General features: G+C 40.5%; 1 pseudogene; it reads left to right on the top strand.

Annotated features, from left to right (window-relative positions):
- Positions 1 to 6,185: 6,185 nt before the first annotated feature.
- On the top strand, positions 6,186 to 6,698 carry LOC147462516 (universal stress protein A-like protein; annotated as a pseudogene).
- Positions 6,699 to 27,134: the final 20,436 nt, after the last annotated feature.

The following is a 27,134-nucleotide window of genomic DNA, read 5'->3' as shown; positions in this document are numbered from 1 at the left end:
AGAGAGAGAGAGAGAGAGAGAGAGAGAGAGAGAGAGAGAGAGCGAGAGATAAAAGACGGAGGATACCAATAGAAGATTAAATTTATGTCCAGGTTATAAGGTTTTTACATTCATTATGAGTAGTGACAAGGATGTGGGGCTGTCCAACCAAAACACCTATCGCTCAACAAGGATCTTATGTCCTTGTAATCAATGCAAGCATGGTGTGCGATGGACAAGACGTGTTTCTTTGCAGCACTTTGGCAAATTTGGCGAGTTTGATCCATCTATTATAGATCGAGTCATTGCCAATTATACCTCGTTGAACTCTGACGTTGGCCAACATGGAGCAATCTTGCAACCCAATAGACTTGCTCACAGGCGCTTTGGTCAAGCAGCATACATGAGGCCACAACATGTAGCCTCTGACAACTCGGAGGATGATCGTGCAGACAACATTCCCAATGAGGCAAGTTTGAGCCCGAGATCGATGAAATGATCGAGAGGATCATGGATTCAGAAAGGCTTATCTATGATGATATGAAAAGTGAAGCCGATACATCATTGTATGATGGAGCATGTGTGTCTAGATTGAAGGCACTCCTGATTCTTCTCAACATGCAAGCAAAGTTTGGATGGAGTGACACTAGAATCACAACACTTTTTAGGTGATCTATTACAATGTGTTTACTGCAAGAAAAAACTCTAGATGTATAATGATCTTATAGATTACTTACACAAATGTACCACATTTTTTTTGCTGTGTAGATTGCTCAAAGAGTACATACTACCAACTGATAATGTGATGTCAGATTCTAGAGAGGAAGCAAGAAAGATCTTGCAAAACTTGGTGATGGATTACAATTTGATTCACGCTTGTCGTAACGATTGCATTCTTTTCAGAGGGGAATATATAGACATGGAGAAGTGTCCAAAATGTGATTCCGAGAGATATCAAGTAGATCTCCACGGAAAAAAAACTCCACAAAAGGTTTTGCAACATTTTCCTCTGTTTCCTCGCATCAAGCATTTCTTTGAATGTAAGTCCATGGCCTCCCTAGCATCATGGCAAGAGGAGAATAGATCTTCGGATGGTGTGTTACGGATTCCTGCAAATTGCAGAGCCTGGAAACATATAGATTATACATGCATGGTGGGATTTTGCCAGGGAAGCTCAAAATTTGCACATAGGCCTGGCTATGGATGGCGTAAATCCATTTGGTCAGAGATCAACATCTTACAGTGTATGGCCCGTTGTCATCGTCGACTACAACATTCCCCCGTGGTTGACTACTAAGAAGGGGCACCTGTGGTTAAGCGTGATTGTGCCAGGGGGACGGTATAAAGTGACGAATATGGATGTGTATCTTTGTCCACTATTGGAAGAGCTACAACAATTGTGGATTGGCATAGAAGTGGTGGGTATAAGCCGACACACAGGTCGACGGAATGCTTTGATCATAGACATTCTAATGTGGACCATGCATGACTATCCCGGACTAACAGAATTCTCAGGTGATTTACACTCAAACTCAAACACTATAAATCTTGGTTTTTCTTAAGCTTATCCAGTGTCATGTGTATACATGCAGGGCTTCAAACAAGTGGATACAGAGCATGTTCCACATGTGGACCTAGACTTAATGCACGTCCGATGCCCTCATTGAAGAAGCAAATCTACAAAGGTCATCAACCGTATCTTCCAGAGAATCATGAGTTACGCGATTGCTTTTTGGGAAGAGAGCAACTAAGGATGTCTGCACAAGCATGGTTAGAGCAGAAGGAGATGTGTGATGACGGTTTGCCCCCAGGGATGAAGAGACTCTCTCTATGGTACGAGTTACCATATTGGCCCACACTCATGATCAATCACTTGCTCGATCCAATGCACATATTCAAGAATGTGGGTAATCTGTTGTGGGACCATCTGACCAGCAAGAAAGATACTTTGGGAGCCGGGGTTGACCTTAAAAATGTGGATTGTATGGAGTAATATTGGCCACAGATAGCATGCAATGGATTGATAAAACTCCCTAAAGTGCCATGGATTTTGACAGGAGCCCAAGAATGCAAAGTAAAAGAGACCATTTGATTTGTGTGGACCCCCACTGGCGTAATGCACTTGCCCCAAACATGTTTCACTAAAGAAGGGAAGCTTACCGGTTTGAAGTCACACGATTGGCATAAAATGTGTCAGGTTTGTTTGAAGTGGAATATATTATAGTGGGAATTGTGTAACAAATTTATATGTGGACTTTAATGTCATTGCTAGACGTGTTTTGTAGTTTATTTTACCGGTGGCCATTGATGGATGTTTGTCTCCTTACGTCCGTAACACAATCTACAAACTTGCGAAGTTGGTGCAATGGATCTCACAAAAGGAGATTAATGTAGACTCCATACCATTCTCCAAACTAAACACTTTGGAGGTTATGTGCATGTTTGAGAAACACTTTTCTACTACCATGCTAACCATGCAGGTGCATCTTCTTGTTCACATAGTTGATGAGGTGGAAATAGCTGGCACAGTACATTCCATATGGATGTTGTTTTTAGAATGTTTCTGAAAACGCTCAAGGGATATGTGCGTCAGAAGGCACGTCCGGAGGGTAGCATGGTAGAAGGTTGGTTGGTATCAGACTCCCTAGTTTACATTGGAGAGTGGCTAGACGGATTTGATAAATCCCGGGACACACTACGGAAAACCATAGATGATGAGCGCATATCTGGGATTGTCATGTGCAATCTCGGTGTTGAGAAGAAGATGATGGAAGATCTAGAGGCTAAAAGCAAATGATTTTACATGCTTCACAATCTAGTGATGCAAAAGGGGATTTCACGATACGAGGATGCAAAGCAAGAGCGACAAAGGGCACGAATTGAGTGGAGATGTGGAAGACAACCGTTGATGCATTATCCGACGGGTCTGGAGAGCCTACCAACATTCATGAGCTTAAGATGGTTTCACAACTGTGCGCTCCTTGCCGCACTGTCGAAGCAAGGGACTTGCCAATACACCGTATGCGAGCCACAAACGGCTCCAAGCACACAACAAGCCTAAACTAGCAAGCTCAAGAAAACAAAGGGTGTGTCACTCACCGCTCTACGCTCGCCTTCGTGGTGGATTCCTCGCCGCGATGAAGAAGAAGCTGCAGTCGTGCCGCGCTCAACCGCTTCGCCGCCGTCGTGCCTTCGTAATGCTCGATCGCATACACACTCTCCCTCTCTCTCTCTCTCTCACACACACACACAAGGAGGTGAAGAAGAAGAAGAAGGAGATGGAGCAAGAGCACTCTTCAATTGCACAAATGAGAGAATGAGTAAAAATTAGGTTTAGTTGGCTTTTATAGGAGCTCACCCCATTCACACTTGGGCGCCCATGCTTAACCAACTAATCCCTTGAATGTCCAAGTTAAAGTGCGCCTCTCATCGACGATCACTCTACCTTTCCCTATTGGTCCGACAAGCCCGGTACCTGACTCTATCAAATACATAATACGCGTCCGTCATAGGTGATGGGTGTCCGTGTGCCGTGAGGGTTAACAACAACCAATTGAAAAGCGCACAACAGTGTGGTGAAGAAGTGACTGAGGAGGATTGGGAGTACTCTCGGGGTTGCGCAACCAAGATAAGTTTGCAATGTACGACTAGCGACTTTCTAGATGTTTGAACGGCCACTCATAATTATTGTTGGTTGTAGTATAAGTCCTACACAGTAGCATGGTGTAAAGGTTGACATTCTAGGGTGGAACGGATTGACAAGAAGCATTTTATTCAATATTGTGGAATCATGGCAAAATTTGAACAGTCTAGTCAATGACGGTCCTCTGATGCACATCCTGTGGTGGCAGAACTCACTTACTTCGGCACGCTACAAGAGATTTTGAGGATTGATTATAGAGGATTTTTTGTCAACTTGTTCGACGTGCAATGGTTTGAGATAAACATGGAGGGTTGCAACACTACTGTGCGCAGAGGAGATTCAGCTAAAAAATGGACCGACCTAAGAGACACTTTTGTACTACTCGAGCATTGTGAACAAGTAAGTCTGTAAATAGTTAACATCCAATTTTAAAAGTTATGTGCTTCGAAGATCTCATGTAAGTTATGTGGCTCTGGCAGGTGATATTTCATCCTACAAAGTCTGCATCAAACTAGTGGTACGTCATAGAGGAATCCCCTCGTAGTGCACGGACGTATGAGGGCTACCATGTGCCAATCACAGCAGCATCAATGGAGGAGATTGAAGAAGATGCTCAGTCAAAAGCCGATGAGGTGGTGCCAGAAAAGCATCAACTTGCTAATCTCTATGGGGTGCATGCAAAGGATCTACAAAATGAAACGGTGGACATTTGCCTAAACGGAGAGCTCTATATAGACATAGGGAGTTATGATGAGCTATGCAAGGATGAGAGAGAGACCTCTTAAATCCATAAACATTGTTTTGAACAATTTTGCTCCATTTTATAATATATATTGTATTCACGTAGCTTTTTGTCCATTCTTGTCTATATGCTATACTTGAGAAATTTAAATTGTGTCTAATCGTCATTGCTACCACTCAATGTATGCTCCAGGAATGTTCTCACAAGCAGGGACACTCCTCGATGTGTCGTGAAAGTCTGATACGCCGACATAGCACCGTGCTCTGAGTGCAATGGAGACTAAGGATGCAATCACAAAGGAGGTGATCCATCTTTGCTCATAGATGCTACTTGTCCCTCCACTTGATCTAGTGGAGGGACGAACAACATCTATGAGCAGGGACGGATCACCTCTTTTGCGATTGCAGTCTCAGTCTCCATCACACTACGAATTTCATCCTTTTACAAGATACATAGAATGCACATGGGAGACAAATTCACAAGAACTTCACAGGAATATCTCCCCCTGTATGAGTCCTCTCTCTCTCTCTCTCTCTCTCTCTCTCTCTCTCTATCTATCTATCTACACAGGAATCCCTCTCCTCCATATTATCTATAGTATAGATTTTAATTTTTGCATGTTCTCTTCTCCATTCAATATTAAGATTAAATGTTCGTGTGTTTAATGCAGGTATGGATGATGATGAGTTTCTTTCTTCTTTGTCGCCCCAGCAAGGAGGTGGTACGAGGACCGTCATTGCTCTGGAGCACCATCACGTCGTTCCACTCCTTCAGCGTCTCTTTCTGTTTCAGAGCATTTAGCATGCTCCAAAGCTTCGATGTTGACGAGACGATCTTCACACTTGTCTAGGCACCGATGCTATAGTGGTGGCGGTGGTGATTGCTATGGGGATGTCGCCGCCAATGCCTCGACACCGCCTTGTGTTTGACGAGGCTCCTTACCTTCCCCTTCTTTGACCGCCCCCACACCAGCCACAACATTGCCATCTATGACAGGTTTTGTGTGGCTATCGACCGTTCTTGGCTACACACCAATAGCTACTCCTCTGGGAGTCACCCTAGTCATACTCCTTGCTTTGGGGCCCAGACTCCATTGGAGACACCTGACGTCCGTGCCCCCATCAAGATATCACTAGAAACCCCTACTAAGACACCCAGGTTCACGTGTCACAGACGAGAGGGCTTGTCGTACTCGGTCGATGTCAACGGTGGCATCATCTTGGATGACGAAGGCAAGAAGGTGATCTCGTGCATGCGCGGTCTTTGCTCTCAGGTGTGTAGACACTACATACTAAACACCTGGAGTGAAGTGCCAAGTGAATTAAAAGACAGAGTCATCAGCATGGTGCATGACAAGTTTCCCTTGTCAAGTTGGGATGAGCGCTTCAATAAAGACCTAATGAAGGTTTGAATGTGCAAATACTGCAAGCACAAGTTGTTGGGTATGCAAGCCCAAATTTGTTTTGGTGTGTCAACTGTGAGAAACGCCTCTTAAAGGCATGCAGACATCTTGGAGTGTGCATGGCAATTACATGTTCAAAGTATATATGTAATAGTTTTTCAGACAATACAATAGCATGGTTTTTTGCTTTTCCCTTGTTGTATCGATCTCTCTCTCTCTCTCCTCTCTCACTCTCATGGTTCTTTGCACCCTTCAAGCCATGCCTGCTCACCGCTACCACCCACCATAGCTTCCCAACCTAACACTGGTATCAGAGCTTGTATGTGTTTTTGGGACAACCTCTCAATACGTTGCAGGCAAACAGACGTGAGACTTGTCGTTGGTGTGAGTCAGTTAAGGTAAAATCAAGGAAATACACCATGGAAGCTGTAGCCATAGAGGATTTCCATGAGCAGGAGGGCAAGACAATGGTGGTAGCCTTCGATCAAAGTGAGCAAAGCTTGTATGCCCTAAGTTGGGTTCTGCAAACGATCAACTCTTGGGAGTCTGACAAGCTTCTTCTCCTGCATGCCAAATCGTCACCCATAGTGGTGCAGCCCTTGCTGACCCAGGTTATGTACTGAGTAGTGAGATGATCATAAGAGTGGAGAGGGCCCAAGAGAGAGAATAAAAGCGCTCATGAGTAAAGCCATGGAATTCTACAAAGAGAAGTAGGTTAATTGGGAGAAGTATGTTGTACCTGGGGATGCAAGGGATGTTGCGAGGTAGTAGAGAAGTTACATGCAAATGTTCTTGTGGTTGGGTGCCTTGGATATGGAGCAGTAAAGAGGGTGTTTCTTGGAAGTGTGAGTGACTAGTGTGCTCACCGTGTGAAATGCCCCGTGGTTATCGTGAAGAAACCATCCAAAAAGGCAGACCAAGAGAAGAATTAGGTCAAGGTGTTACGGTGGCCTTCCAATTTGTTACTAGTTTGTACCTTATACTAAGGATTTCAAGTCTAGAGTATTATTTCCCTGGCATAGTTTTATTATTTCAATTGCAAGTTATTGTCATGTCCCATTTGTACGGGTTATAGACACTGCCACACATGAGTGGTAAGACCTCCCAAATTATCAAATTTTTGTTCTCAAGTCCTATTTTGTTACCGCTTCTCATGAGGCTACTGAGTACACCTTAAACCCAACGTTTGGCAGTGAACCAAAAACTTCATTTTATGGTAGCTAAATATTTGGCCTATACCCTATCTATTCTAGGGGGCATTACTGACATAGCACCAGGTTATGGATACACCAGAAATCCTTGGTTGTGAGAGAACCTAAAACTCACGGTCGACGAGTACACCAAAAACTCAAGGTATCATGAGTTGCTTGTCTAGTTCGGGCTTGAGGGGGGGATTGTTGGGTATGCAAGCCCAAATTTGTTCAGATGTGTCAACTATGGGAAATTCTTGATAAAGGCATGCGAACCTCTTGGAGTGTGCATGACAATTACATGTTCAAAGTATATATGTAATAGTTTTGCAAACAATACAATAGCGTGGTTTTTTTATTTTCCCCTGCTATGTCTGTGTCTCTCTCTCTCTCCTCTCTCGCTCTCATGGTTCTCTGCACCCTTCATGCCATGCCTGCTCACCGCTACATCCCACTATAGCTTCCCAGCCTAACACAAGTTTTCTAAAGTACAAAAAGCAATAAACCATGGGTGGAACAGACCAGATTGGCTGGCCAAATAAGATTGGAAGAATGCAAAGCAAGCAGCGCACGAGAATCGTGACAAGTGAAAGCAACAAAAGGAGTCATCCAAAGCGCGAGTAGAGGCAGGAAGCTCGCACCACTTGGGGAGCGGCGGGTGGGCATCATTTGAGGCCTGTTTTGTAAGTGTTTTTGCATTGCTCTTTAGGTTTGATAGTTACGTCTATTTGTACTTTTAAATTCTAACATAATGGATTCTTTGTATGTTTTGAACAGTGGTTGATGACAAGACATGACCCCACACCATACAAGCGCGAGTACACAGGCAGAAAGGGATTAAATGCCCTGATGGACATTCTGAGTTCTCGCGGCGTCATGGTTAGTATTTCACTTTACTCTTTTACATTTGTTGTATTTCAATGATAAGCTAAGAAAATACGTTGTTTTGTAATTATAGGTTTATACTTACAGAAAGTACATCTTATTGTTATTTTTTGCAGAATGCGACAGATACGCTGCATGGACACGATGAGACGTCTGATTAGACGATGTCAGTCTAGCCGTAGCCAAATAGCATTAGTCTCCTTTTGTCATACCTTGTATATTGAGATGGTCTATATACGTCTTTTTGTAACTATTGGAAAACCATGTATTTTCTCAATAATGAAAATTGTGTTCTAACTATTACATTTGCAAAGCTTAACAATCAAGTGATTTTGCCTATGATGTGTATATAATTGTCTTGATTTACTTTCATCAATTTACTTTCGTCCAATTACTTTTGTCACTTTTGTATCTTTATTTTGCAAACAATACTATGCATGATGGAGTTAATGGTTATATTTTCTTGTGGGTGATACTTTGGGTCTATACCTTGCACTTTCTTTCAAAGGTGAATGTGGGCTTATCTTGGACTCATTTAGTTTTACTCTATTCTGGAAACATTCAATATGGTTGATGGGTGGCAGGGCATTCAATGCCCTGCCACCCAAAAATTTTTACTCTAGCATCTCTATATAAGGTCATGCTACGTCGCTATAATCGTTGCTACAGAAGGACTATAATCGTTGCTATAACCGTCGCTATATAGTGACGGTTATAGTGATGATTATAGCGACATTCTTGTAGCGACGTTGTTTGTGACGGTCTTAGCGACGCCGTGGAGTATAAAACCCAATGTATTTCCATCGCTAAAAGTGTCACAAGTACCTCTTGTAGTGCAACATCGAGGGATGATATTTTTGATAATCATATCTTGTTGTAGTTTATGCCCTAAACTTATATACAACCTCTGGAATGATGGTCATGTCGAGTAGTGGATCTAGGAGTACAACTCAGATGGTAGCAAACTTGCTATCAAAGAGTATTTGGATACATGTGGCACAATATAAAGATTCCAAAGGAATATTTTGCACATCATTAATGCAATTTTGTAGGCACTTTAGTTTATCCACCACCATCACTTCCTTCATAATGATCTGCATGGTTGTAACATAGTGTTGCATTTTGGAGACAAAGGTGTCTATGTGGGCACCTGTGATTGGGTGTCGGCATCCACTTTTCTCACCACCAAAAAATTCCCAAAGCTTCCATCCCTATCACCGAAGGTCAAGGCAAAGCAAGAGAAAGACTACCCCTGGGGTCCAATAGAATGCATATCTATCGAGCCTCCCCCTTTCTCTAGGGAAACTTACATATGTACCGTATGCCACACTTTGCATCGTATAAAACAAAACAAAAAATCAGCCTTATGAAACATGAAAAAACAATTGTAAAAAATAGACATCACCACTTTATCTCCAAAAAAAGTTATGCCCCCGAAAGTAGACCCAATGCATTTGACCATCTTTATGTATGTCTGTTGGATTTAGGGTTGCAGAGAAACACACACAGCTTGGAGAAGACAAAGGAAGCTCAAGGCACACATCTAAGAGTGTGCTACTTAGTGTGCAATAGAATGATAGATAGCTCTAGAGTGATAGCTCTAGAATGCCCCAGAGATCCTAGTGTGTTCACACACATTACTACCCTATGTATATGGTAACAAATCCCCCTTGGAGTGATGCGGTGAAAGAGAGTTGGCACATGAGTAAAGGGAAGTTCCATGTCCTGAGAACATGATCAGTCCACAAACGGGAGTAAGCCGAAAGCTTTGCGGAAAGCTTCGAGCTTCTCACAAGACAATTCACCCAGGGAATTTACCATGGAAAACTTATCGCACCACGTAAGTGCAAGGGAGGGGGATTTTTTTACAAGTTATATAAGCATATAAGTTAGGGGTATGCCCCCCAGTAATTTATCTCCCAATCTTAAAAATAAGGCAGGGGGTATCATATGTATGGGGGGGGCGGGGGGGGGGGGAGAAGTGAGAAAATGGAAACATGAGAGGAAAGTGTAGATAGTGTTGGCAGTGTCCCGTCCAACACCCAAATCATCCATAATGCTTATGATTCATACATACTCAACCATAGTTGTGAAGACTACCCTCCTGTACTTAGCCTCACAACTCAAAGTGGCCACAATAGGTTTCTTCTTGCTCAACCATGATATACATGAATTGCCAAGCATGAAACAAAAACCACTTGTGGACACTCGCGTGTCAAAACAACCAGCCCAATCTGAGTCCAAAAAAGCATGTAATTCTAGCGGCAATGATCCCCCCTTGGGATAAAACAAGCCAGGATGTAAAGTGCCACTAAGGTAGCAAAAAAATCCTCTTGACAGCCTACCAATGCTTAGACCCTGGGCTATGCATAAATCTGCTGACATGTGAAACTGCAAACTGAATATCCGGCCTCATGTTGCATACATAAATGAGGCATCTAATATCAGTTTGGTAAAGAGTGACATTTGCAGGATCACCAGCATCATGAAGACTCTATTTCAAACCTGTTTCCATGGGAGTGTCAATAGGTTTGTAATCCTCAAGTCCAAACTTACATAGCAATGTCTCTATGTAACTTTTCTGACACAAGGCAATACCACCATCATACTGCTTAAACTAAATACCCAAGTAATGATGCAACAACCCCAAATCTTTCATCTTGAAAGTAGCATTCAAATCAGCCTTAGATTGAGCAATATGTCTCTCATTTGGTCCATTGATCAGCAAATCATTGACATAAAGAACCACAATGAGAAGTAAATCATCCTCACGCTTTACATACAATGTGATTTCCGTTGGACTGTTACGAAAGCCTTGTTTCACCAAATGAGTTTCAGCTTTCTCATACCAAGCACGAGGAGATTGCTTCAACCCATACAAAGGCTTCTTACATCTTCACACTTTGTCCTCTTGTCCTTTCTTGACAAAACCGCGAGGCTGTGTTACATAAACTTCCTCAAATATGTCACCATTCAAGAAAGCAGTAACAATGTCTAATTGATGTACATCCCAACCATAACAAATGCACAATAGTCATACGACAAGTGGGAGCAAAAGTATCTTCATAATCTATGCCTTTTTGCTGTGCATAACCCTTTGCAACAAGTCGAGCCTGATGGCAATCAATCTCACCATCCGGCTTGCATTTCAACTCATAAACCCACTTCATACCAATGACCTTTTTGTTAGAGGAAAATCACATAAAGTCCATGTGTCATTTTCTATGAGTGCATCATATTTTGATTACATGGAAACCATCCAATTTTTTGAATTCTATGCTTCATCAAAAGATAGAGGTTCCTCAACATCATGTAAGCTAGACACAGCCAGAGCATAACAATCTGATGCATAAGATGCATGGTGAGATCCTGAACGAGTATGACTAGACAAAGGTGCATCCAATTTACTGTCACGCAATGTATGCACTAGCCATTCTTGCATACCTCTAGCCTGCTCATTTTCATCCCTTTCCTCATCAAGTGTACATCTGCATCAGTAATAGGCTGATCTATAACATTTTTAGAAACCCCCATAGGTTGTACATTTGCCTCATTGGATTTTACATTCGTATTTCCACCACTAAAAAGAGGAAACAAAGTGTCATAAATGTCATGTGAGCTTACATAACTGTCTCTAGTACATGACATCAAGGGCTGAACAAAATCTTCCACAAACATTACATCTCATGAAACCAAAAAAATATGCTTCTTTTGCGGATGATACAACCTATAACCTTTGCTTTCAGCACTATAACCAACAAAAATACATTTGACATCATTATCATCCAATTTTTTGCGCTATGTTCGTGTCACCAAAGCATATGCCAAATAGCCAAAAACACGCATGTGCTCAATGGAAGGCTTTCTATCATGCCATGCTTCATATGGAGTAATAGACTACAAATCTTTTGTAGGACACTTTTTTAGTATATAAGTGGCACACATGATGGCCTCAAGCCAAAAATAATGTGGCAAAGCTTGACTTTTGACCATACATCGTAATTTCCATAAGTGACTTGTTTCTCCTCTCAGCAACACCATTTTGTTGAGGTGTATAAGGCATTTTACATTGGTGTTTTATCCCACGACTAGCCAGAAATGCATTAAATTCATGAGACATATACTTCCCCCCTTGATCGGACATTTCGCGACATTTTCTTCCATAGCCAGAAATTGTTTGAGGCACATAAAAAATTCAGACTTTGCTTTAAGCAGAAATACCCATGCATGCCTGGAGTAATCATCACCGAAAGTCACAAAATAAAGGTAATTGCCCAAGGACGGAGTTTGCATGGGCCCACAAACATCACTATGCACAAGCTGCAATCTACATGTGGCCCTAGTTGAACCATCCTTTGGAAACTTTGAACGTTGTATCTTACCCAAAATACAGCCTTCACAAACATGTTTGATAGGTGCTTCAAGAGGAGGCAAAGAAGCAACCATATCAAATTCCTTCAAACGTAACAAACTGGCAAAATTCAGATGACCAAAATGTGCATGCCAAAGTTTTGCATTTGAAATAGCCCTTGAATCAGCTACACTTGCAAAAAATTTTCCACACTTGTCATACAAAGTGAACTTATACAGCCCACTGCACAAAAGCCCAGATGCAACAATTTCATCACCAAAATTGAGATCATGAATTGTACATCTGTCATCCACAAAATTGGCTACAAGTCCAAGTCTAGCAAGTGCAGATACAGACAAAAGATTCTTCTTGATCCCATGTACATAAAGTGCATCAACAAGTGTGAAAGAACTACCATTTGTAGCAGTAAGCACAATCTTTCCAACTCCTTGAACCGGATAAGATGCATTGTTGGCATAAGTGACTAAATTCCCATGAGGGACATACTTGAAAGAGGTGAATAATTCACGATGTGAGGTAATGTGCTTTGTAGCACCACTGTCAAAATACCACACATGTGAATCTGTAGCAACTGACATGCATCCATCATGGACAACAGGTTTGTCAATGCACTCTACACTAAAAGCCCATTCTACATCAACATCAGCATCACAGTCTCCTTTCACAGAAGACTCAACAATGGTTGCATTTGTAGTGGAACCAGCATTTGCAGTGGAACCACCCTCTTTCTTCTTAGCCTCTTTGGCATTCAACTTAGGACACTGCTTGATCAAGTGACCATTAGCTTTATAATAATGGCAACACATCTTATTTTTTCCCTTATCACCAAAATTTCCAGACGCATTGTTGCCAACAGAAGCATTAGGAACAGAATTTTGCCACTTGCAGCAGAACCATAAGAAGTGGCTGCATTGCTGTTACCACCCTTTCTTTGAGAAGCAATAAAAGATTTTTCAGCTGGACGCTGTCTAGTCGTGTTTTTTTTTGGAAAGTGACTCTTGCAACAACAATGTGCATAATGCATCAAATTTGACAACTTCAGTATTTCCTTGGGTCATAAGTCTCTAAGTACTAGTAAAAGTTTGGTAAGAATCTGGATAGGCATCAAGAACATTCTGCACAAGGGAACTGTCTGAAATGACTTCACCTACAAAAATAAGTTTCTCATTGATATCCTTGACATTAGCAAGGAACATGTCCATATCATCTTCCTCATGCATAATGTTCGACTCCAGCTCTTTACGCAGCAAAGCAATTTTAGCCTCATTGCGACTTGCATAAAGACCGGCCATAATATCCCAAGCATGTTTTGCATATTTTGTTGAACGAATGTGAGGAACAATGGTGTGCTTCAAAGACAACACAATCAATGCATAAGCATGCGCATCTTTTACATCCCAAAGAGATTGTTCTGCCGTATACTCTAATAGCAGCAATTCTTGTAGCAGGACCTACAACATCCTCAACATTGTCTGCATCCTCAGAACCACGACGTACATCAATGCCCCGCACAATATTCTAGACGCCCTTTGACACAAGAACATGTTGCATCATGTAAGCCCACATAGAATAATTATCCCAATCCAACCCGTCCTCAACAACAAACATCTTGAACACATCTGTGTTGTTGTCAACCATGGTAAATGTTGCACCTGATGTGAAAACTGCCCGAAAAGAGGAGAAACACAGCGGAAACAACACGTACTATACATAGAAGACTGTAAGGCACCTGTTATGCATAAAATAGCACTTATAAAAAACTTGTACAAAATGACAAAATTGCATGTGCAGACCTACCTGTAGTGGAAACGGAGGCCGAAATGAGCCCGAATCAGCAATTTGAGCCGACTAAGCTCTATGAGCTCATCCAAATATTTGTTGACCTGCGGACGCTTGCCAAACCTAACTGAAATTGGAGAAAGTGAGCAGGCATGTGCTAGAGCAGTTGGCGACTAAGCTCGGGAGGACGGAACCTGCTCTGATACCAATTGTTGGAATTAGGGTTGCAGAGAAACGCACACAGCTTGGACAAGACGAAGGAAGCTCAAGGCACATAATAGAGAGTATGTTACTTAGTGTGCAAGGGAAAGATAGATAGTCCTAGGGTGATGGGCGTATATACAATGCACGGGGGAAAACACCTCCTAAACAGGGAAAAAATGCCCCGGCGGTCCTAGTGTGTTCACACACATCACTACCACATGTATATGGTAACAATGTCTAGAGCCCATAACCATTGACATGGTTATGATATTAAACCCAGTTCTGATTTACAACCATTCAACGATTGAATATAGATCCCATGTTTTGTGTTCTCACCACATTGCATTATAGAATTTAAGTGACTTAAGTGAATTTTGTGATTCAAGTGGTTTTCCCGGCGGTCCTAGTGTGTTCACACACATCACTACTACATGTACATGGTAACAATGTCTAGAGCCCATAACCATTGACATGGTTATGATATTAAACCCAGTTCTGATCTACAACCAGTCAACGATTGAATATAAATCTCATGTTTTGTGTTCTCACTACACTGCATTGTAAAATTTAAGTGACTTAAGTGATGTAAGTGAATTTTGTGATTCAAGTGGTTTTAATCTATTGAGTGATTAAGTGATTTGGATGAATTAAGTGTTTAATGACTTAAGTGATTAAGTGATTCAAGTGAGTTTAAGTGTTTTTAAGTGGTTCCAAGTAATACCAATGACTTTGTTACCATATACATGTGGCAATGATGTGTGTGAACACGCTTAAGATCATTGGGGAATGTTTTTTCCTCACTAGGAGTTTTTTTCCCCTATGCATTGTATATACGCCCATCACTCTAGGGATATCTTATATTTCCATTGCAGACTAAGTAATACTACTCTCTGTTTTGTGCCTTGAGCTTCCTTTGTCTTCTCCAAGTTGTGTGCATTTCCTTGCAGCCCTATTTCCAACAATTGGTATGAGATCAGGTTGTGTCCTCTCGGGCTTAGTCGCCAGCATCACCAGCAAATGCTTGCTCACTTTCTCCAATTTCAATGAGCTTTGGTGAGTGTCGTCAAGTTGCAAAATACTTTGGGTAGCTCATAGAGCCTGGTTTGCTCAAAATTTCCATTCGAGCTCATTTTGGCCTCCGTTTTGACTATAGGAGTACTATGCAAGCAAATTTTTTCTTTTGTGCAAAATTTTTATCTGTGTCGTTTTTTGCATAATAGGTCCCTCCTAGTCTTCTTTGGGTTGTGCTATATAGCATGAATTAGTCTCGCTTCATTTCTCCTCTTTTCGGCTAGTTTTTACATCAAGTGCAGATATTCGCCATGGATGACAACAACATAGCTGTGTTCAAGATGTTTGTTGTTGAGGATAGATTGGATGGGGACAATTACCCAATGTGGGCTTAAATGATGCAACATATTCTTGTGTCAAAGGGAATTTGGAATCTTGTGTAGGGCATTAATGTATGTCCTAGTTTCATGGATATATGCAATGTTGAGGATGTTGCAAGTTTTGCTGGCAAAATTGGTACTATTAGAGTTGTTTTACCTATGGCTGAGTAGGCTCGTTGGGTTATAGGATATGCATAGGATCATGCAATGATTGCATTATTTGTGAAGCGCACTATTACTCCTCACATTCGTTTAGCTAAATCTACAAAACAGGCTTGGGATATTTTGATTGGTCTTTATACAAGTCGCAATGAAACTAAAATTGCATTGCTGCGTAAAGAGCTCGAGTCAAAGATTATGCATGAGGAAGATGAAATGGACACTTTCCTTGTTGGTATCAAGGATATTAATGAGCAGCTTATTTATGTAGGTGAAGTCATTTCTAACAGTTTCCTTGTGCAAACTGTTCTTGATGCTTTGCTAGGTTCATTCTAGAATTTCGCTAGTACTTGTAGACTTACGACCCAAGGAAATCCGAAAGTTGTCGAGTTTGATGCATTATACACATTGCTTTTGCAAGATTTACTATTAAGAAAAAGAAAAAATAAATAGAGTGCAATTGAACATGCCTTAATTGTTGCTCAAAGAAAAAGTGGTAACAGCAATGTAGCCACTTCTCATGGTTCTTTTGTGAGTGGAAAGGCACATGTTCCTAAGGCTTCTGCTGGCAGCACTTCCTCTAGAAATTCTAGTGAAAAGGGAAAAAATGAGATGTGTTGTCAGTATTGTAGAGCTAATGATCAATTGATTAAGTAGTGTCCAAAATTGAAGTCAAAAGAGGCTAGGAAGAAAGAGGTTGGTTCCACTATAAGTGCAGTTATTGTAGAGACTTTTGTGAAGATCACTCTAGATTTAGAATGGGCTTTTAGTCCAGAGTGAACTTATGATCCTTTTGTCCATGATGCATGTATATCGGTTGTTATAGATGCTTGTGGGACGGGTGTCTAACCTCACTCCTATCTTATTGCAGATTTAGCAAGAACCACAATTAAATTGTCAATCCATGGGACGAAGCTGACTCGACTAGTGCATAGAGGCTACAAGATGTTGTCAATATCTCAAAAAACAACAAACAACTCGCATCTAACTCAAGCTACACTCAAGTGACTGAAATCACCAAAAGCCAATCGCTCATCGGCAAACAAATCACATCCGTCACAGCATCAAATGACATCCAAATGTAATGAAACTTCTAGTACATGTTTATAAGACCTAAGCACACATGCTTATTGTCTCAAATCCCACTTTAGGTTAAGTGAAAAAATCACGATTATTAACAACAGCGGATTTTTGACCTAGTCGTTTTCGACCCAAAATGCACCTAAATGCTTAGCAATGATGCCCCAATATCCCACCTATGCTTAGTTTTTTATTTTGAAGTGTAAACTTATACTTATGATGAAATTAGGCCGCATGTCTCGGCGACGCCAAAAGCTACGAAATACCATGAAGTGTTTACGTCAATGTGTAGAGCTCTTACCTTCGATTGCAATGCAACAAACACGATTGCAATGTGTCAACCGTGGAGGGAGTAGGAAGCACGAGAAGGAGAGAAGTGAGCACCGTTAGCTCACATTGTGTATTTCATTATCCAAAACTTAAAATTAGCTTACAAAAATTGGCTTTTATACCTTAGCCAAGGTTTTTGGTGGTCAAAACTAATAATCTAGGAACTCTAATTAAAGATGGATAAAGACACGTTGATACAATCTGGAAGCTTGTAGCCCCGGCTCATCAATTACAAGGTTTATCCAAAAAAAATAGGAGTTACAATATTCTTGATTTATCAAAATAATAAGTGTTTTTACAATGAGAGCTCCAAAAAATGGTATCTGAGTTACCTTCATGCTAACATTCCCCCCTCCTCGCCTGTGTCGTCCCTTGACACAGCTTTATGGGTTGAAATAGTCTTCAAGTTGACGGTTGGCGAGGCGGTATTTAGGTGCATGTAGAGCCTTTTCGTATCTGATCTTTGTCTCTTTATCTGGCACCTACAAAAACTGCATAGTGACTGTTTTTAAGCTCAACTACAAAGTAGCCTACAAATCTCAAAGTCAGATTGCTGATCACTGGCCCAAAAAATTTTGTTTGCCAATTGAAGAACTCTGTGTAGAACGCTTCCTCAAACGCCAATATATTATTGTGCACTAGTCGAGTCAGCTTCGTCCCATCGTTTGGCAAATTAATCGTGGTTTTCGCTAATACTGCAATAAGATAGGATGGTGAGGTTAGACATGCGTCCCACATTTGGCACCGTTGTCGGGAATCGAAGAGACCTAAACTAGAGAAAGACGCGAGCGTCTTGTGTAGTTGTCCTTTAACTTCCTCTAGGTTCGCTTAGAGTTCAAAACTTTCTTTTAGAAACCGCATAGCTTAAGATTGTCATCTTTTGCTGTGTAGAGGTAGCTTGGAAGTAATTGTACTTGCTGAGTACCTTTAGGACTGTAGGATTGTAGATTTAGATTGGATTTGGAGAATGATTGGTAGACGAGACAAGTCTTAAGATCAAAAATCTGAAAAACATAAAAAACACAAGAAAACGAGTGTTTGTGGACACTTTCCATAACCCCATTGCATGAGAATCTAGGAGTAGGGTAAGTAGGATCCGAGGTGGATTCTAGAACATTGCTCTCTTTAAAAGAATCAAGTGTGACTTGTTATTGGAAGTTGCAAAATTTCAGGTCTACGGCTAGAAATAGTTTGAAAAGACTCGAATCCACTCAATCCGACTAGAGAGTAAACTTAAGAGTTGTCCGAATCAGTGGGTAAGCTCAAAGACACTTTGAGGTAAAATTTCAAGAGTTGGCCAAAACTCAGATTATTTACTTTTTCTTGACATTTTAGGCCAAATTAAGTTTTGACTTGATTCATAGGCTTAAAAAACATCATAAAAAGACTGTTTTTGAGAAAATTACAAAAAAGTACTCATTTCAAGCCTAAAGTTAATAATCATGATTATTAACTTTCTGCTCTAAATTGGCCAAGGTTCATACCATTGACTCATTGCATGTGTACAAACAACTTTTGTAAAGGCCCAAAAGATTTGGATCGCTTAACTGGCAAAAAACTGGGTAAAAACTAAAGTTTGTACTGACTTTTTGAATGTTGAGTATAAATTTGGAAAACATTTGTCCAAACTTGTTGAAAATTGTTTCATAGGCTTATGTTGATGTGATAAACATGTGTATATACTCAGTTGACCAAAAATTTCTCAGAAGTAAATAATCACGATTATTTACATCTGTCCTATTTTTTAACTTTTTTGACCCAGTCTGCATACCACTAGCTTCACCATATTGTAATAAGCCCACAAACCAAATTTGGTAACATTTGGACCACTTGAGTGAAGTTTGTGACTAAAATTGCAAAGTTAAAAATGTCCAAAATTGTTCGAACTTTCCCAGGGACCTTAACTTAAGGTGCTTAACAGATCTGTGTCAAAGTTGGGGCAAAAACTTGCAAAATAATACCTGGAGTAAATAATCACGATTATTTACATCTGCTTCAAAACTTGATGATTTTGCAAATTTGAGTATACCACAAGGTCAAGCACCTCAAGTAGACCTCACAAATCAATTTAGGTAAAATTTGGATCCCAAAAGTGAGACTTAAGCTAGATTCTCAAAATCAGAGTCTGCGGACACCAAACAGTTGATAAACTTGATCAAAATTGGTCCAAACTTGTTGACATTTTCCCAGAGACTCTAACAAGTTGTATACTTGCCAAACCTATCAAAAAGGTGCAAAAAACTGACAAAAGTAAATAATCACAATTATTTACTTCTGCTATCTAGAGACATCATTTTTGAATTTTGAACTCATATAGTGATAGACCAACATAATATAAAGCCACAGGGCAATTTTGGGTTCGATCGGATCAAAATTGGTACAGATAAGTCAGTTTCTAGATTGCAGATCAAACCTTTGAATTCTGCTTAAGTCAAATTTTGACTCATAGGTCGATTTGAAGTGATACACAGAGACCAATCACGAGAATAACAAAAACTCGACAGTCTTTAGAGAAGAATAGCTAACTTGATAAAATTTTGTACAGGAATCAGGTTGCAGACGAGGAATCAGTGGCTTGACAAAAAGTTGTAACTGAATCGAGTGGAAATTAACGACAAGTCAATCCAAATGTGAGTACTCTATCCAGGGCTTCATAAGTCTATATGAACCTTAGGTCTGGTCATGTACTAGGAAATCAGGGCATACTCGGAGAAACCTCCAGTAAAGTATCTACCGGAAGAAAGCGTGAATCAAGGCAATTCCTTGCACACAATTCCTAAAGAAGTCTCGGATACTTTTTAGATTCAACATCCGAAATGTCTTCTTACTCGACTCACTCGGAAATCGGAACGACAGTGCGCTATAAGCATATGCTTTTTTTTTACAAGACTAATCATCATGGAGCCCAGGTTTACTTGGACCCTAACGAGGAGTATGATATTCGCATTAATGACCATGGTATTGAGTTCGAAGAAGAGGTTAGGGCAAACAAACAAGGAAAAATGTACATGGATCAAAACGGAACTCAGTATTTACAGGTCGAAAACCCTGACGTGATAGACAAATGGGGGTTAGAAGTAAACACTATAATCCCAGATATGTCAGCAAAAGAAGGACCACTAACTTTAGAATTCATGGGATACGATCAAGTAGACTTGAAGCCTTTCAAATGGCTTAGTACGGATAATCCTAGGATCGGAGTCTATTGTTGGGAAGATAGAAACATAAAAGATCTTTTGTGGACTTCTCATGCCAAACAAGGACTATTAAAAGCCATGAAAATCATCTATATCTTCAAGATCAAAGATAAGGGATCAGTAGATCTACCAACCTACCTGTTTAGGGATTGTTATAACAAAAACTTTGTTATGATGACTCTTGAGGAGGTAGAACAAACCAAATACCAAGGGTATTCTATACGGGATTGGATATTGGGGCAAGGACCAGAAACAATTCCAAGAGAGGAACACTGTGAGAGATCATCTGAGAGTAATGTGAAGAAACCAAAAACCACCTCATCACGTAGAAAATTGGTTTGACACTAATGCCAGTCCAGGGCTACATGAGTCACTATTTCCAACAGATTGGTTTGAAGGACTCCCAGAAGACCTGGAGTTGAATATATACGATTTCCATACTCAATTCGAGGGGTTTGGAATGACACTAGAAGGAAAAGCATTGACATGGTTCCAAAACATTCCACCAAGGTCAATCGTGGACTTGAACACATTAGCTCAAGGATTTGTAGATGCTTGTTCCAAAATGGGAATTAAACATAATACGGTAGCTCAAATTTACAGCTTTAAACAGAAACATGGTGAGTCTGTTAGGGATTGTGCAACTCAAATGAAAAAATACATTGCCAGATGCCCAGAGATGGAGATACCTATAGAAGAACGACTTGTATCCTTGTTTTTGGAGGGACTGCTAGACAAAGAACTTCATGCTATACTCTATAGTAAAAAGCATACAACCCTAGAAGCGTGTGTCTCATGTGATTGACCTAGGAGACAATTACGAGATCTTCAATGAAGAATATATCCCTAAGGATAACCAAAGCGAGAAAACATCATCCACAAAACCAGCACAAGTGGGAATGGCTGCTGCGGCACCACTCTCAGCCATAGAAGATATGCTAAAAAGGATGAACGGCATGATGAACAATATGAAAAAAGCACCTATGAGAGGACCAAGACAAGGGATACCTCTACAAGGACAACCAATTAGGCCACAAAAATGGTATGCAATCGAGGGTAAATGGACCAACCATGAGACCCACAAGTGCTACTTCAGACCAAAGTATGATGGGAATGTTCGGTACGTGCCCATGAGGCTACAAGGACAACCCATGTACAGATATCAACCTAATATGGCCCAAGCTCAAAGACCACCAATGGGTACGGAAAGAACTCAACCTATGTTGGAACAACAACCTCTATATCCAAGACATAATGTAGTGTCTGTAAAGTACATGCACTCTGAAGGAGTCATAGATGAACAATCATTAGTGCCTATTACACCCTATGCAGAGCCTAGTCCATCTACAGTAATGGTAGAAGGAGATTGGCATAGTCCACATCCACCACGAATGGAAGAAACCATGACTTATGCTCCACCAGAGCTCACACCGATGTATTATGTAGCTAATCAAGGTGTCAAACCTCCCATGGGAAGACCCCTGATGAAGCCTAGAACAAGAAACTGTCATAATTGTGGTGCTGATGACCACTGGAAGAACGAATGTCCAGAGCCTGACAAAAACCTCAAACCAATTGAAGCCTTGCATACAATGTTGCAAAAAGGGAGAACACTTTTCGGAAGATTTTCCTAATAATACTTTGAACAAGGAAAAAATTGTCATAAACGTAGTCCAAGTGATGCCTAGTAGCTCATCAGAGAGTGAACCGATTGTTCCAATCAAGGTAATCACTAGAGACCAGGCAAAGAAAAAGAAACACAACTCCTCTGATGATTCGGAGAACACGACAATTTCTTCTCAAAGAATCAAAAGGAGCAGAAGCAAAAGATATGAGATGAGAAAACAAAAACAACGGATTGAAATCGAAGAGAAAGCAAAAATGATAGCCCAGGACAAGTTGAAAGAAGTTGGTAGTGAATTCAAGGAAACAACCCTGAAATCTGGAGGATCCATTCTGGTTGATAAAATTTTTGAGCCTATTAATGCTGCCTTGGAAGCCTACCAAGCAGGACTCAAAGTAGGCCAAAACATGGAAAACAAGTGGAAAACTTATCCATCTCCAGATATGGAAGCAAAAAGCTGGAAGCTTATCAAAATTTGGTAAGAATCACGTAAGAAATGCTGGATAAACAAAAACCCAAGCTTTAAAGTATTGTAAAACCTAAAGAGCTTGCAATAGAAGGAACGAAAGCAAAATCCGATGTGGTGTCAGAACCCCACCTTGAAACAAATGAACCAGTGCTTATAGTGCCTGACAGCGAAGATGCCTTAGACGAAATTCCATTCGTAGAGGAAGACTGGCCAGAACACTTACGGGAAAAAGTGACAAAGATCAATGATGGAAGCCTAACTTTAAAGTCAGCTCCTATAGAGGAAGTTTGGTTGGATAACCTACCTTTTGATATGAACATGGATTTACAATCCTTGTACGGGGATTGCAGATCGGAAGCTTCAAGAATGTCTAAACCATTGACATTAAAAACATTGCCTTCTTACTTGGGAGATAACGAAGGTGAATCCATCGTTTGCAAGACCACTCAAGTAAAAAGAGCTAAACAGACCCTAGAAGTAGACAACATTCATTCAATCATGTCTACACCCATCCAATGCGCTCTTACTTTGGGAGAACTGTTGAAACTCAGACCATACTTGTGGAATGATTTACAGAAAACCCTAGAGAAGTGGGAATAACGGGGTTAATCTCTAAGAATTTGGGAAAATTGAAAAATGAAATGGAAAACAAGGAGATTCAATCAGTGTCTATGGACAAGGTCGGAGAATATTATGAAGGGAAAGAAGGGAACACCACCCTCCCCGTGAAATATAATGACATTTAAACCATGGCAATACTGGATAGTGGAGCTGGCATAGCCATAGCCACTAAAGAAATATGGGAATCCTGGGGACAGCCAGCCATTAGACAAACTCAAATGAAATTGCAGGTGGCTGGCAAGCGAACACATTGAGAGACCACTAGGGCTGCTTGAAAAAGTGATAGTCAATTCCTGTGGAATTGAATCAACACACTTTTGCCATAGTAGACTTTGGGAAAAACTCAACTATGAAATCATATTGGGAAGACCTTTCATGCGATAGGTACAGCTTATCCAAGATTGGGGAAACAACTATCTGTACTTGAAGCAGGTGGGATCTATAACAAGGGTCAATCTAAAAGATCACACTTATAGAGATGTCTTGAAAGCACCCATCCAAGAGTTTGATTCAGTCTCTTTGGCTGAAACTAAACTCCCATCCTGGTTAAACAAAGACACTCCTATTTGGATGTGCGGAGCTTCAAAAATTGGAAGCTTAAGACGAGAAGAATGTATCTTAGAAAGGGATTGCACAGATGAAGCCTATGTACCTCAAACCTTTCTAGAGCATTTATTTGAGCCATTCAAGTGGACTCAAATTTTAGTGATAATGGATGTATGTGTGAATACGTCTATGCCCCTACTCAATTTTGAAATGAGGATGGCTACGACATAATTCCCATACAAAGGATGTCAGTCCTCAACATTGAAAACAAAGATGAGGAACCCAAGGACTTGATGAAAGATCAACAAGTCTTTTCAGACCTCTATTACGATGCAACTGATGAGTTAGATGAACACTCAACTACCTCAAAATATTCGGGGTTAGAAAAAGAGCATACGAGAGCTAAGTTACTCTTAAAGGGAGAGGAGGAAAAGTTTTTTGACTTTCCAAACCAGAAATCAAGAAGACAAAAGTGGTATAGACGAAAGAGAGGCACCAAAATTGTGAAAATAGGACCTATGCTATCAGTCTCCAGTAAAACACAATTCTTGATACAGATAGATACTAATGATTGTCTCAAGGACAAAATAACTGGCAGATATCCTTCAAACAAAAACTAAAAAATTTCTCAGACATCAAGAAAAACAAGGGTACTCAAGAAAAATCTCAGGATTGAAAACCACTCATGACCAGAGTCGAGCGGAAAAAGAAATATCAAGAGTTGAAAAAAACTCTAAAAGAGATATACACAACCGAAATGGAAACCACGGAACAGGATGGATGTAATGCATGTTCCATCCCATTACAAAATATATACACTCCAAGATCAGAAAATCATAATTGAACAACCTGTTAGGGAACTACAAAAACAAGGTGAATCCTACGAAGGGCCTAAAAACGCTAAAAGGGTAGACTTGGCTGAACCAGGAGAAGAGCCTAGACCTGCTTACATTGCGAATGACCTAACAGAAGTAGAAGAAAAGCTTTTGCCGAGCTTGTTAAAGGAATACAGAGATATCTTGGCTTGGTCTTGCAAGGATCTCAAGGGTGTTGATCCAGAATTCTGCCAACATACTATACCCATGAGAGATGATGCGAAACCAAGTAGACAGAGACCATACACTTATAACGAAACATTTTCCAGGAAGATCAAAGAAGAGATTGAAAAACTAAGGGAAGCTGAATTCATTTACGAATTGAACACACAGATTGGGTGTCTCCAATTGTGGTATTACCTAAGAAGAATGGGAAATTACGAGTGTGTGTTAATCTCAAAAAGGTAAATGCAGCTACCATTAGAGACAACTTTCCTCTTCCAATAACTGAGCATGTTTTAGAACAAGTTGCAGGAAAAGAAGCTTACAGCTTCTTAGACGGCTTTGCAGGATACAATCAACTTTTGGTTGACCCAAAAGATCAACATAAAACTGCATTTGCAACAGAATGGGGTATATTTGCCTATCGGGTTATGCCGTTTGGGTTAACTAATGCTCCAGCCACGTTTCAGAGGTTGATGAGCCATGATTTCAAAGAGTATCTTCAAAAATTCTTAGAAGTGTATATGGATGATCTATGCGTACATTCATCAATCCACGCTGATCATTTTGAATACCTCAAGAAGGTATTCGAGAAATGTAGACTTTATAGGATTTGCTTAAATCTCTGAAAGTGCACATTCATGGGAAGACAAGGAAAAATTCTTGAACATATAGTGTCTAAAAATGGCATAGCACCTGATATTGAGAAGATTTATGTCATTGTTGAATAGCATAGACCAACAACAATCAAGGGGGTACAAGCCTTCATGGGACATTGTGGATATTACCGGACGGTTCATCTACATATATGCTATAATTACAAAACCCATGTATAGTTTGATTACGCACTTTGAATGGACCAAGGCATGTGAAGAATCCTTCATGAAGCTTAATCAAGCTCTCACCTTAGCTCCAATATTGAGAGCACTAGATTGGGATAAGGTATTCTACGTGCATGTAGATGCTTCAAACTTTGCTATTGGTTGTATACTAGCTCAACCAAGAGATGGGAAAATTGACTTCCCTATTTCTTATGCTAGTCGACAATTGAACATGGCAGAAAAGAATTATACCACCACCGAAAGAGAAGTACTAAGAATGATCTATGCCGTTAAAAAGTATAGACATTACCTATTAGCTAACAAGGTTGTGTTCTTTGTGGACCACCAAGCTTTGTTGTATTTGGTCAACAAGCCGTGCAGCACAGGGAGAATAGTGAGATGGTTCATCATTCTTCTCCAATTTGATTTCACTGTGGTGGTAAAAAAAGGAACTACACATCAACGAGCAGATCATTTGTCAAGAAATATTTCAGGGGAAATACCTAAAGGGATAGACGATGATCTACCAGATGCCTATTTGTTCTCCGCGGAAATGATACCTAGATGGTCCGAAAACATTGTGTCATTGATGACAATAGCTCAAGTGGACTAAGAAATACCACTTCCTATCACAATCCATTTAATCAAGCAATTATCTATGTATCAATTACTAGCTGGAAGTCTATACAAAAGAAATCGAGAGGGGATATTGCTTTTATGCATTAACCTTGAAGAAAAAGAACAATACCTATGTCAAGCACATGTTACCATAGTAGGACTTCACTTTGCAAAAGACCAAACTATGCAATGAATCTTGAGACTTGGAGTATTTTGGCCGACTATGAGGAGATATGTTAGATCTTTTGTAAAAGATTGCCCTCAATGTAAAAAACAAACACCCATTCCTCATGTAACATTGTTTCAAATGTCACATGTTCCTAAGTGGAGTAATTATCTGGTTACTTACTTATCGAATCGAATATTTCCTGAGGATATGAGTAAATGTCGTCAAAGAGGAATTGAAACTGAAGCAAGAGACTATGCTCTTATTGGAAACCAATTGTATCGGAGAGGTAAAGATCAATATTTGCGTCTTTGTGAAAATGAAAACGATTGTATTCCGATTATAGAACAAGCACATGCTGGATTAGCTGGAGGTCACTTTTCTAGTGAGATTACTGTTGGGCGGTTACGTCGCTAGCGGTGGCTATGATAGTGAGTACTCAACCGACAAACAAGAATGCCAGACGAGGACGGAGCTTGACCCGGAGGCGCATGGAAACAAATAGGTGGGTGTCAAATCACCTACTCCACCTTCTAATCACAATCACTACCAAGGAAATCAAATCTAAGTTCTCAACTACGCAAGCGACTGAAATCCATACTACGAATGAATGTTATCCGAAACATGATCTAGAGTCATCGAATCAGCCTCAAACTCAAAGGGGGGTCTCTACACTAGGTAAGGACACTACCCTATGAATCTACAATACAATATCAACCTGTAACCACTCCGTGCGGTAAACGCGTGTGAAGACAGGCCAAAAAAATACAGGTGACCGAATCTCGACCCCGATGTTACTAATGTGTAGTTCTACTCGCTGCAGTTCTATTGATATATGGCACGCTCAATTCCGACACACAGGTAGGGAGAAAACTCACA

The sequence above is a fragment of the Adiantum capillus-veneris genome, chromosome 2, assembly GCF_014529385.1.
Source record: "Adiantum capillus-veneris isolate H3 chromosome 2, ASM1452938v2, whole genome shotgun sequence".
Classification (NCBI taxonomy): domain Eukaryota; kingdom Viridiplantae; phylum Streptophyta; class Polypodiopsida; order Polypodiales; family Pteridaceae; genus Adiantum; species Adiantum capillus-veneris.
Note: the sequence above shows the minus strand (reverse complement) of the source record. Positions and strands in the feature narration are given on the sequence as shown.